This window comes from Pseudonaja textilis, chromosome 2 (genome assembly GCF_049901715.1).
Source record: "Pseudonaja textilis isolate UNSWEBS1 chromosome 2, rPseTex1.2, whole genome shotgun sequence".
Lineage (NCBI taxonomy): Eukaryota > Metazoa > Chordata > Lepidosauria > Squamata > Elapidae > Pseudonaja > Pseudonaja textilis.
In genome coordinates, this window is record NC_141991.1 from 63,399,414 (window position 1) to 63,413,359 (window position 13,946).

Here is a 13,946-nt window from a genome sequence, read left to right on the forward strand (position 1 = left end):
CCTCAAAAATATGTCAAATAGGTTGTTAGCAAAATGTTTGAGCAACCATGATAAAAACCAACAGCAAAAGAGCATTCCCCACTAGGAGCATTATTTGAAATGGCTATATAATGTTCTGTTATCTTTTAACAGAGTTACTGAAATATAATCTATTTAAAATTTGCCTTACCAATCTTGCTGGTGGTATGTTTCTTTTTAAACATTAAACTCAATCTAAATACAACAACGCAAGTTTTTCAGTTCTTTAGGAACTATACATGAAATCTGCAGTTACAATAAAGCTAGTTATTTCACACAAAGAGCAGATACTATGAATGTGAATTGTTGCGCTTCCTCCTTGTATGTCAATATGCTGCATATGCTTCCTAGTTGGTGGGATACTGGATTGCAAGAGTAGATTAGTGATCCTAACTTGCATAGTTTACATAAAACTGCATGAGCCCAACTGAGCTTTAGTTCCACTTTTGGCATGACCAAAGCGTGCTGGAAATATGCAGCCCATCTCTCTTAGTCCAAGGAGAAGGCAAACCAATTTTTTTCTAGGAAACTGCAGGGTGTCAACCCTGAAGCTGATCTGACCGAAGCCATTTTGACCATTTCAGTGTTGCCACACTGGAGCTGAAGGACAGGGCAGGGGGATTTGAGATAGAAAGGATTCTGTAGCCAAAACAAAATATTTTCTCTTGGGAATCAAGGTCATTCTCACACCTGGTCAGAGGAAGGCGGAGTGATGCTAGACCGCACCGTGATTGGACCAAGTGGCTGATTGTTTTGAGAAAGTAGAAAAACGTTTACTTTTAATTAGGTGAAAGCTGTGGGAGACTTCAAGGGTCGGTTTTTATTAGATCTATGCCAATATAATATTTCCAATAAAGCTATTCTTTGAGGAATCTGCTGGCCTTGGAGTTTTGCTTAATATGGATTTATTATTTGGAACCCTGACACAGGGACTAGTCTAGGAGTCAAACATTGACTTGAAAGAGCCCCTCCTCTTTTAGAAAAGGATAATAAGAGGTCCGAAATGTCATAAGAACATAGGGTTGTAGGAGGTAATATGGACATGAAGAACCAATCAGAATAGAGCTAGAAAGGACCTTGGAGATCTTCAACCCCCTGCTCAAGTAAGAGACCTATACAGTTTGACACAAGTGACTGTCTAGTCTCTTCTTAAAACCTCCAATAATGAAGCACTCACAACTCACAAGGCAAGCCGTTCCACTGGTTAATTGAAAAAGAAGAAGAAAGTGACAGAGGAGTGAGTGAAAATAGAATGGCCACGGAAAGAAAAAGTATGGATCTTAAAAAAAAAAAATCATTAGTTTCCCAACTGAGTGAGCAGGAGGTGAATGTAAAGAAAGAAGATGTGAAAACAGCTTGGAACAGAATCCAGTGTGTGGAGCTCTGCTTGTCAGAAATATGAGAAAGGATGTACAAACAAAAAAGATGGTTGCAAAGGTTGTCAAGAAGAGTAAGGACAAATGAAGGATAAGAGAAATTGTACAGCAAGTTTGATAGAAGTAAATGTTGTTGTTTTTTCTTTTGGGTGGGATAGCTAATATGAATTATTGATAAGATGCTTTCCATTGTAGCTGGATCGATTTGATCAGAATAGTACAGTTACAGATGAACTCTGATTGGTTTTCCAGCTTCATGACATTATCCATTTATTATCTGACCCATGAGTGGCTGGAATTGTTTGGTAAATTTATTTGAGAAAGAAGAAAATGAAAGAACAATTTACATGTAAACAATTGAGAACAAAAGCAACAGAATATAGAAGAAACAATTGCAGTAATATCTATGAAGATTTTCAGTCATCCAGGTCACGGTTGTCCCAAACCATGTACTTTTTTCAAGAGGGCAACTAAAATATAAATTGGACTATAAATCCTTCCATTCCCCACCATCCAGTCAGAGCCGAAGAAGCTTCTTGGATGAGAAGCATAATGTCTTCAAAGAAAAAACAGAAAGTCCAGTTGCCTCTTGAAAAAAGCACCTTTGGGAATTGCAGTAAATGCTACCTTACAAAGTTTAACATTTTATCATTATTATTTTGTTTAAAAATGTTTCAATTTACCTCCAATTTGATAAAACTTTTAATCCAAAAAATCCAAGAGGGAGGACGTGATGTAACCTCAATTTAATAGTACAGCTACACATATTTCTATCAAATATTGCAATGCAAATCAAACAAATAAGATCAAAAATTAACATGCTCTAAAAGTCTAATGCTTCTCTTTTTTTCCCCTGGTTGATCACATAAACACAGAATATTGACTGAATACTTCCTGTGACGCTGACCTCTAATGCTGTATCCTAAGTGGTTAATTGGAGATTCACGATGACTGTGGAAATGTTTACCACTTGTGGTATTTCTCTTACCACTGTGGTAAGTGGTCAAAGAGAAGCTGATTATAAAGGAAAATAATCCTTCTTAACCACCATAGCACTTGCTTTCTTCAGGCTAACCACAGTCATGTTTGGCTATCTACATTTCTCAAGAGGATTGCTATTACAAAAAGCAAAACAACACTAATGAGTACTTTAATACTTTGTTATTTATATTACTGATTTATTTACTTATTATGTATGTATGCATGCATACATAGATAGTACTTTACTAGCATTTACTTTCTTTCTCGAAAACCAAGTCCTCAAATGTTTCTCTGTGTTATTTGTTAGAACAGTCTTGTGGCCTACTCACATGACTATTTTAGGACATGCAAGATGCTGGATTTTGTTAAGTTTTATTTACTGTGTACTTTGCTAAGATTCAATTTTTAAGCTGTTCTGTTCAAGACCCTTGTCCCCAGATTCATTCAGTTTTAAATGTTTAGGAGGCATTTATACCTAGAAAGTCATAATACAAGCTGTTAAGCTAATTTTTAAAAACTTCAGTTAGTAAGATTGTTTTCCTTTCCTTCCTTGGTTTCATACAGTTTATTGCTTTTACATACTTAGGAAATGTCTTTTTTACTCATAAAACATTCTGAGTAAAAAAGACATTTCCTAAGTATGTAAAAGCAATAAACTGTATGAAATATACATACATACATACATACGTAATACCTATGTAAAAATGCATAGGATTCAGAATGCATGAATATTTGGTATTCCTCTTGTATTGACAGTTTTGTGATATCTCTGCCTTTGTCTAGAACAAAGAAATCTTTGGTCATCTTACTTGTCCCCAACAATCAAATATGTCTCAATAATTATTTTACTAAACTTGTTCAACAATAGCTAAATAGAACTGACCCAGATGTTACTGTTCTCATCATCACAATCTCCTCAGCTTAAACCATAATTACTTTGCCCAGCATCAACCTGCAGATCTGCTCTCACTACCCAAACACTCCCTTCCTCCCATGAACTTCTTAACTCCTTGCCTTGCATCCTGCAGGACTGAGAGAATTAGGCATGCCTTTCCCATCAAGGGGGAGTCCAAAGAGCCTCTTCTTGACAGGCAATTCACAGGTGCTGGGAGGGAAAGGGATCAGCTTCTGTCAGGTCTTCCCCTTTGAAAAGGAAAAAGGATGGGGAAATAACCTGGGGCCTCTGAATTGAGCAAGAGATGGGGCTCTGAAGCGGATGATACCAAATCTGTTCTTTTGCTCTGAGCTGATTCATTCTGAGAAGGAAGGGAAAGCCTTTGGATCCCTGGAAACCTTTCTCTCAAGGTTATGGTTTTCTAATTTTCTGACATCCACCTCAAAACAGCCTTCACTGACTATCTACCATCCTGTAAAAGGAGTAGGCTTTGCCTTTCTATGTTACCAGACTATCCTACATCTCTTAACAATGAACTCAAGATTACAACTTGCTAAGTCAAGGAATATGATCTACTGTAGAGGAATTTTTCTATGAAAGACCAAATTTCTTCCCCACTGTAATCTTTCCGAATGTATTTCTCATTTAATCTGCACTGCTTAAATTTTGGTTGTACCTGGAATAAAGGTGGCTCTGATGGGTGAGTTCTGGATTCTGAGTTTAAAACATAGCTTCAGAGGGATGAGATTGATAATTGTCTCTGAAATCCATGAGAAAACCTGGAGCCAGCTTTGACCCACAAAAATAGTATTTCAACTGCCTGCTCCTTCTGGTCTTTTCTCCTCTCTTTAGCAAAAACTAAGAGAGAAAATTTGAAAGACAGCATACTGTTTTCTGAAAGTATTTAGCCTCTTTCTGATTTTTCTAAATGTATTGTGATCTCTGACATAAACATTATCAGGGTTCTAGAACTGGTAAGAATTTCATTGCAATGAGATTTTTACGAAACTCACATAGGGACAACTGGTCCAAATCATCCTGATTTACTTATACTCACAGAACCAGCCCTAATTGATCTGCTTAAACTTGAGACTTGTTATTTTTTTAACCAACACACGATTGAACAATATGTCTATAATAGAAATAATGGAACTAAGTTTACAATAATTAATTCTTTTTCTGTCTTTATGGAACCCACTTGAACTCTACTAACATTCAGTAATCAAAATTTACAGAAATTCATAAAGTCCTAATGGGTATGGATATTTTTTTCACAAAATTATAAATGACAAACAATACATTTAATTAAGGAGCAACTTTCAGAAGAAAAAAGGATGTTGTTAAAATTGGTGCAGGCAAATGGAGGAAATTGCTATATTGAGTTCCCCTACCATGATATGCAAATATTGTCACAGGTCCTAACCACTGTGTTGACCATCTTAGCAGCTCTCTAAGTTAATCTTTCACTTAGTATAACAGAGTTCTGGAGCAAAAATATCTAAGAGAATTCTATTGTCTGGTGGATATATTTTGGTGCATTATTTTGAACCTCTACATAAATGAAGAGTGCTTCTTTTTTCTTTTTTTGTATTGTGAATGAAAATGCAATGAAGGAAACACCTGTTTCATATAATCTCCTGAAAAGGCAGATTCCTCAATCATTCACTATTTCACAGTGTACAGCACACTGCAGTTACCATGAATATGAATGATACAGATCTAGGCAATCAGTCTTCTGGGAAATCTTTCATACTTTCAGAGAGCAGTAAATATTTGGATGGTTGCAGCCCTGTTGTAGTCAAGTAATAGTTTGAAGTATACTCATGTGACAAAGCTAAATACCCTGGGATTCTCACTATGCAAATCTTTATCTGAAGTTTTTCATTAGATGACCTTCTGTAGCAACAACAAAAGTAAAAATTGGCTTCTCAAAATTCTGGTGGGGGAGGGGAAGCCAAACGTTGTATTTTTATCTTACAACTATTCAAAGCTAATAAAGTAACCGTATAGAGTAATGTTTATTAGACAGATGTATTCATTTAAAACTTGAAACCTAGAAATGAAACAGGTTTGCAGAAATTGTATAGAAATCAAAAGCTGAATCTCCTTTGAACAACATCAAAGGATCAGATGGAAATACTATGTTAATAGAAAAAAAGCACCATAGATCAATTCTGCTTGTAGAAACTGGAACGAAGATTACCACCTCTGTTGTGTAATCCACAATCTGATGAATGGAATATTAAAAACTAAAAGAGCTTTTCCAAATGATACAAAGGGAGCCAGGTCTCCCATCTCTTGATGCCGTAATGCATAAAACTGATGAGACTTCAGGGCAGTCTCACAAAGATGATGAAGCAGAAGACAAAAACTCCAGAGTGTTTATGAAGAAAATAAAGCATAGTATGGAGTAAGGATCTGAGAAATATAAGTTCACATATTTAGTGAAAATAATCTATCACCACTACTGCTACATTTGGTCTTCAAATATATATTTTTCAATAAATTGTGAGGTTTTGTGTGTGTGTGGAGCAGGGGTGGGATTCTACCAGTTCAGACCGGTTCTATAGACTCAGTTGTTATGATTCTGTGCAGTTCGAAGAACTGGCAAATCATACCCCTGGCTGGCTCCGCCCCTCTCTGCCTGCCCCTCCCCTCCCCACCCACTCAGTCCTTATTGTGCATGCACAACATTGTGCACATGCCCAACATCACTGACTTTCTTCCCCGCCCAATCACTCCTTAAGGTATTTCTTTTTTTTTTCCCCGACGATCAGCTGTTCCTATGATCAGCTGTGCCAGCATCCCTTCGGTTACTTACTGCTTCACCCAGGAGGCTTCCCTGAGGCCCAGGAAAGCAAAAAATGGAGAGGGGTGCATCAGTACCCGCCTTCCCCCTCCATTTTTTGCCTTCCTGGGCCCCAGGGAAGCTTCCTGGGAGCAAACAAACCCCTGAGAAGGCACCCTGAGGCCCAGGAGGCCCCAGAATAGAGTACAGGGGTGCTGAGCACCCCCATGCTCCATTTTTTGCCTTCCCCAGTCTGGTCTTTCCCCCCGACCTCCACCTTTTAACTTCCCCTGTTTGTTGTATTTCTCTTTTCTGTTGCTTTCTAACATTGTACCTTTTTTTCACCTTATTTTTCTTTTTCTTGGTTGTTTTATTAAATCTTAAATTCTCATTTTTCCTTCCTCTCTTCCTGTTTTCTTTCTTAATTGAACTTCTTTGTCCATTAAAAATGGCTTCTTCCTTTTCTTCTTCTTCTTCTTCTTCTTCTTCTTCTTCTTCTTCTTCTTCTTCTTCTTCTTCTTCTTCTTCTTCTTCTTCTTCTTCTTCTTCTTCTTCTTCCTTCTCCTTCTCCTTCTCCTTCTCCTTCTCCTTCTCCTTCTCCTTCTTCCTCATGTATTTGCTGATATGTAGAAACCACCATTTCTAAAAAGTGGAAGACAGCTCCCAAAAAATCCTTGCCTTCTTGTTCTCTTTCTTTTAATTTTTCATATTCCATTTTTAATTCATCCACAGATAGTGCCATTGTAAATTTTTAAGAACAACCCAGATGTTTTTAATCTTAAAGTAATTTCCAAGTGTCAAAGTTATCAAACAATCCAAACAGACACAAAATATTTCCTCTTCTTCTCTATGCAGTTTTTCCTCCTGGGGCAAAATCCCAAAATATATATTTAAAGCCGTATTACAGTTAGTTGCTGGTCTTATAATCTTCAAGGCGTCTCCTCCAACAAATTTTTAAAGATTTTTTTAGTCCTCTCCTTCCCACTTATAACAAAGAGCTTATTTTTACCTTAAAGAAGCAGGTTTTTCAGTGCTCATTTGCTTTCTCTGTAAGGAAGGGGAGTGAACTTTCCTTTCAGCACTTTCGCCGTTTTAACAACTTCTTTTGGAAACAAATGTATTAATCCAAAAGTCAGGTTTCCAGGGTGTTTAAAAGTATCTTAATGTCCCGGTTCAGCCAAGAAAACTTCTCCTTCTGATTCTTCCTCCTGCACAAATCTTATCCGGTTGAAGATTCCTTTGTGGCTGCCATTTCTGACAGCTGCTCCACCGCCTCAGAAAAAAGGAGTCTAGCCAGCTGGGGAAAGGGGGTGCGATATCCCCAGACCCCTGCCCAGATCTCCTCTATCTTCCGCTGCCCCTCCGGGGTAGCGACAACCCCCAAATCCAGTTGGATCGGGGGTACCTCAGCGGCGAGCACAGCAGGGACCTGCAGACATGTGGATTCCTGCCACCACCGAAGCCTTGCAACCCCATTTTTTGCCTTCCTGAGCCCCAGGGAAGCCTTCTGGGAGCAAAACCGCCCCCCAGGAGGCTTCCTTGAGGCCCAGAAGGCCCAAAAACGGCGTGGGGGGAAAGCTATGCCCACTCAGTTACATGATCATGCCCACCTAGCCACGCCCACTGGACCAGTTGTTACAAAATTTGAATCCGACCTCTGGTGTGGAGTGCATGCACGTCACAAAAACATTTTGTAGCACTTTAATTAAATTCTCTGATCTGAATATTTCTGAGAAAAGTAATATTAAGAATCTATTGTTCCGGACATTTAATTTTTCAGAAAGTACCATATTGTAATATACAGTTATTTTTAAACAAGACAAAAGTAATAATGTAAATCACATGAAGTGAGTGCTTATAATTTCTGAACTAATACATATGTTTTAAAAAATGGAAAAGATTTTAAATTGGGCAATTCAAGGATTATTACAATGAAACTAATGTTATGTATGTAGTTTTTAAAAAGGGGGAAGCCTAAGTCCCCTCTGTATTGATTTTGGCTTCCACAAAACTCTATAGTGTAATGAAGTTCTGCAGCTTATAAATAAATAAGTTCTCGTCTGTTTCTTTGAAGCTTAGTAAACTGCACAAAACTTTGTCATGGCAATCAGGGTATTCAAAAAACAATAATGGTTAACAGGCCTTGTGCAATTGAAGCTCCACCCCTTTTTTTACTTGTGTTGCACCATCATGAGTTTTGACATGGAAACACACAACTCACAGTTACCCAAAAGGCAATTCTTCCTCAAAAGAAATACTGCAAGGCATTTATCTAATTCATCATGGTAAAGAACAGAGGTAGGGTAGTTAGCGATAGATGTCTATGGAGATTCTCAGTCCTCCCGGTTACAGTTGTCCCAAAGGTGCTTTTTCAAGAGGCAATTGGACTTTCTGGTTTTTCTTTGAAGATGTTTTGCTTCCCATCCAAGAAGCTTCCTCAGACATTCCAGTTGCCTCTTGAAAAAGCATATTTGGGACATAGTAAGTGGTAGGTGTGCCTCAAATCAGACCAATGATACCAATACCAATGATACCAATACCAATGATAAATTTGTGGGGGAACAAAATCCCTTTGAGTTCCACCTCAGGTCTTTTCAATAATCTTTGCCACCTTCTGGAAATGGCAAAACCTTTCCTTTTTATCTCTGCTTCTCTTCTTCTTTCTGATCCTCTGCAGTGCCATGAATGTTTCCCACCATAAAAACTGTGATGGCTGCAAAATTAAACTTCTCTCACAAAAGAATAAGGTTACTTTTATTTGTGAAGAAAATCTAACTCAAAGAAACTCTACATTGACTTCTTTGAAATTTAGGGAGCTTCAGTCCTGCATAATTCTACCTATCTTCATATTGCATCTCATACTAATAAAAATGCAGCTGTGTGTGATTTTTCTTCTGAGCTATAGTATGGGAAAATACAGTAACATTTTTTCCTCATCTTGATTTAATGAAAATCTTCTCAAAGTTGGACTACACTATCTACACTGTAACCTGAAATGCTTCAGCCCAATGTATTCTAAAAATTGGGTTGTCTTGCATACACTCCAAATGTATTTGATTAATTCTTCTGGGCACATTAAATCACCTGTTTTGAGACCAACTATTTGTAAAATTAACTATTGAATATAGGAAAAGAACAGATAAATGGACCTACCTTACTGTATTACTAGTTTTATCCATCTATATCAAGTGTTTATTACAAATTTGCAGTGGGATTACCTTCCCCCTCCCCAAGTTGTAATATTGACACAAAGAATAAGAGTGGATTGAAATTTTCAGCTACATTCAGGGTGGGATTCAAATTACTTAACAACCGGTTCTGTGGGTGTGGTTTGGTGGTCATGTGACTGGGTGGGCATCGCTTGCTGATTGGGCATGGCTTGGTGGTCATGTGACTGGGTGGGCATGACTTGTATGTAACTATTATAAATATTTGTGTAAATACTGATTTTTTTTTATAAAAAAAGAGCAACTTTTACCCCAAAGCAGGCAAAGCAGGCAGGCAGATTGAATTGCTCACAGAATCACAGATTCACTTAGAGACCTATCTATCTGCAATCAGCTACCTGAGACTGCACTGAAAAGCTTCAATCCTAACGAAGGTGCAGCTCTGCTTTTAGATTAACTAGAAAGCAAGAAATCCAAGGATTTCCTGTTTTCTAGCTAATCTAAATCTCCCAGCAGAGCAAAACAGCTGATGGTCATGGGTGGGTGGGGGGAGGAAAAATAGCAACTTACCAAACCAGGCAAATTGGATGGCTCACATGCCAGGTAATGAGTGAGTGGATGGGGAGGGGAGGGGCCAGCCAATGGAGCAATTTGCCAGTTCTCCGAACTGAGGACAATCATAACATGCGTGTGTGCAGCATTTGTAAGAAATCATTAGCTGTGCCTCCTACACAGCTGACAAGCACTGTGTGCAGGTGGACAGTGTTTGGAAATCCTCGTTTCCTGATTTTTCAAGCTCAGCTATGCTGCGCAGAGCAGCTGAGGAGGGAAAAGCAGAGAATAAAGGACAGCCTGGAGCCTGGGCAGGCGGGTGGGCCAAACACCGAACTGATTTGGTGTCAGCTGCTCTTTGCAGCTACCAGTTCTATAGAACTGGGCCGAACCCGTAGCATCCCATCCCCAGCTACATTATCATGTGATATCTTGATGGCTTCAAAAAGAAATGTATTGTCTTTAGTAGGCAAACAACATTCTGCAATGAGGTCAGGATGTTGAGTGGCATGGAAATCTGATTCCTTGTTTAACTAGACGCAGGGGTGTCAAACTGGCAGCCTGCAGGGTGGAAGGATGTGTCATGCAGAGGCCATGCCTGCCCCAGTTCCGCAAAGGGAAAAACTGTTGCAAAATGTCACATGACGGCAACATGATGCCGCTTGTTTGACACCCGTGAACTAGAGCAACAACACTATTTCCCCTCTGTCAAATTACGCCCTTGAAATGGAAGACAGTTTGAGAATCACCAGTGTAAAATGACAGGGAACTCCATTCTGCTCTGGTACACAGAACAAACATCCTGGACCCACATTTATGGTGTTTTGTTTATTTTTGAAGAAACACTGGGTGATAAGTTCTTGAAGTTTGCTAAAAACAAATAAATCAAATTAGATTCTACAAGCCTGAAATTTGTGGGGGGCCCTGCATAGATTTAGTGAGGTCTGAAATCAGTCTGAAGCTTCTACTTTTGCAGCACAGCTGAGAGCAAAATGGAGGTTTTCAAGAAGTAAATATATATTTGTAGAACAGTAAATACGACTTCTGGGAATAAGAATAAATGGCTGCTCTGTCCAAAATATAATGCTGTTTAGTTAATCCCTCCTTAGAATGGCCTGGGGGCCAATCTGTAGTTAGAACAGTGCAGGGGAATTTAGGCAGTGCAAAAAAAATGAAATTGGGTAAAACAAAGTATTTGCCCCCTTTCAGATTTTATGAATTCTTACAAATCTTTTCTACTGAATGTTATCAGAGCTTTATGTAAGTGCTACTGGTGCACGAAAGGAACCAATAACAATGTTAGCCTCTTCAGTTATACTAAAAAACAAGCAGTTCTGCATACAATATGTCGATTAAAAAAATAATCAGCCCCTCTAATGCAATCAATTCAGTTTAAGGATAATAAAATCATGTTTGCTCCAGCTCTGCCCTATAGTAAAGCTCACTACAGAGATTCTAGAGTCTCAAAAGATAGTTTTGAAGACCTTTTAAAAATAATCGGTATTTCTTGGTCTGGAAAATTTAAAAAATGATTTCTAAAGCTCTGGAGCTACACTGGCCACAGAATATTCAACTTTGCCTGCAGTCTTAAACTGCATTTTTTCCACATATAATCAGATGGCACATGAACTTGGTTTAAGAAATTCCTATCTGCATTTCAACCTCTTCCTGCATTTCTGCACCCAGCTTGAACTAGTAAAATATATAATCATTTTACTTTTTTTCCTCCCTACTACTTGAGCTGAAAAAGGATGTATAAGCTGCCTAGTGTCACTTTGCAGAGGGAGAATGGGCTGCATACAAATTTAATAAAATAACATAAAGAAAAAGGCAAGCCCATCCTGTCACTCTTTCATCAGTAAATTCGTTTTTTTTTAATGTAAATAAAAAGCTCTGCTATTCACTGGGGAATCTCATTTGAAAAGTGGCTTTGGAAGGGCAAGTGACTGGAAGCGCCTAGTCGCCAATTGGAGAAATGATGCTTGCTTACAATTAAATTAAGTGCTGCAGGTGAACCAGAAAGCACTGCTTGAGCAGACACAGATTTAAAACCATATGCACAGACACGCGCACACATACACACCAACCCACTGCTTTTGACAAACAGCAGAAAAAGACAGGCACAATTGCCTTCCTGGTGTACTGAGGGTGGATCGAAAACAACTGTTGTGCATTCCAGCCTTTGAGACCTTGTCAAAAAAAACCAACAACCCATACTTGTGTTGTGGCAAGCTAGTCATGCGCATCAGGCCATGCTCTTGAAGATTTGAGACAATAGTGAATCTTACCAAGAGTGGCTGCCCTGTCAAAATCATTCCAAGAACAGAGCATAGAATGGTCCAGAAAGTCACAAAGAAGTGCAGAACAACACTGGGGGATCTGTAGACTAAAATCAATGTTCATCATGTTACCATCAGAAAAGCACTAGGTAAAAATGGGATTCACAGGAAAACAGCAACCTAGAAGTCATTGCTTACTAAGAAAAATACTGATGCCTGTTTGCAGCTTGCTAAAAAGCACCTGGGTGATTACCCAGACTTCATCCGTTCTACAGACAGAAGGTTAAACGTTAATATTTTGGGAGGGTTATATGCGGTGCTTATATCTAGCAGAAAACAAACACTGTGTTCTTCAATAAGAATCTCATACCAGTTGTCAGATGTGCAGATAGTAGTGTTATAGTTTGGAGATGCTATGCTGCTTCAAGAACTGGACAACTTGTTGTAACTAAAGTAAAGAAGGCATGGATTCTGGTTTGCATCAAGGAATTGTACATAATATTAAGTCATCTGTGTATCCACTGAAGCTGAAGTAGGCAATGGAACAAGACCATGATCCGAACTATACAAACAAGTCCACCAGAGAATGGACGAAGATGTTCAAGGTTCAGAGTCAAAATCTAAATCTATACTCTATGGACAAGTTTTGGCAGGACCTGAAATGAACAGTTTAGGGCAGATGGCCCTCAAATGATACTGGAATGAAACAGCTTGCCATAAAGAAGTGAGCCAAAATTCCCACTCAGCAGTGTGAAAGTCAGTTTATCAAGTACAGGAAATTTCAGAATAGTTAACTGAAGTGAAAATTGTGTTAACTGGCCCTATGGGGCAATTACTTTTTTGCACCGACATATCACTGGATGACTTCTTTATAAAATCCATAAAGCCAACACAACCCTTTGTTTTTATTTGTTTACCTAGACTTCTTGTCTACATCCCTGGGACCCAGTCATAGCTCAAGTTACCAAAGAATTACCAAAACAAAAACAAAAACCCCTAGAAAAACCAAGAGGCAAGTGATTTTAATGGCATGTTAGCATTATAGAAACCCAGGAGCATCTGGTAGTAAGAAGTAAGTGCTTAGAGGTTCCAATGGGTCACTTGCAACAAATTCAATTTAAATATGCATGAGATTCTAATTGCATTTTCTTCTCATTTCCATAATCTTATCACCAATTATTCTGTAAATTTTATCCGTAAAAACTCAGCATTTGAAACACAAACTAACATTCTATCTATAATGCTTCATCCACTTCAACCAATCCCTATCTTTCTTCCTAATCTTTACCCATCTTCTTCCATAAAGGGGTTAACTTTTAAATACAAAGAGGGAACCAGAGAAATGGAGTAAAATTAAGAGAGATCATAGAGACAGATGAGGAAAAGAGAAGGCTAAAGTTCAGGACATTGTCAAGGCACAGGACTGGGAAGAGAAAATAACTATTTTAATGCTCCTCCAATCCGCTTGGCCTATGATGGCTACTTGATGGTGCTAAGAAAAAGTAAGTGATAAAATCAACACACATGCCCAAAAGGAAGACAAGATTTTAAAAAACAAGGATAATGTTTTGTATTAACTAAACAAACATGTATCTATAGATGTAATTTTAAAATAATGTATAATTTAGATAGTAATACTATTTAGCTGTGGGGTGGGAGATAATGATGCTCTGAGTCTGCTGACTCTTGCTGTCCATACTGATTGATTATTTATACGGCTACCCATCTCCCAGAAATGGCTCTAGGCCTGGGTGTCAAACTCGCCGCCTGCGGGCCAGATGCGTCACATGCTGGCCCCACCCCATCCCGGTTTAGTGAAGGGAAAAAAATTCCTGATACATCGCGTGACATTGCCATGATGATGCATGTTGCAATATCATGACACATCAG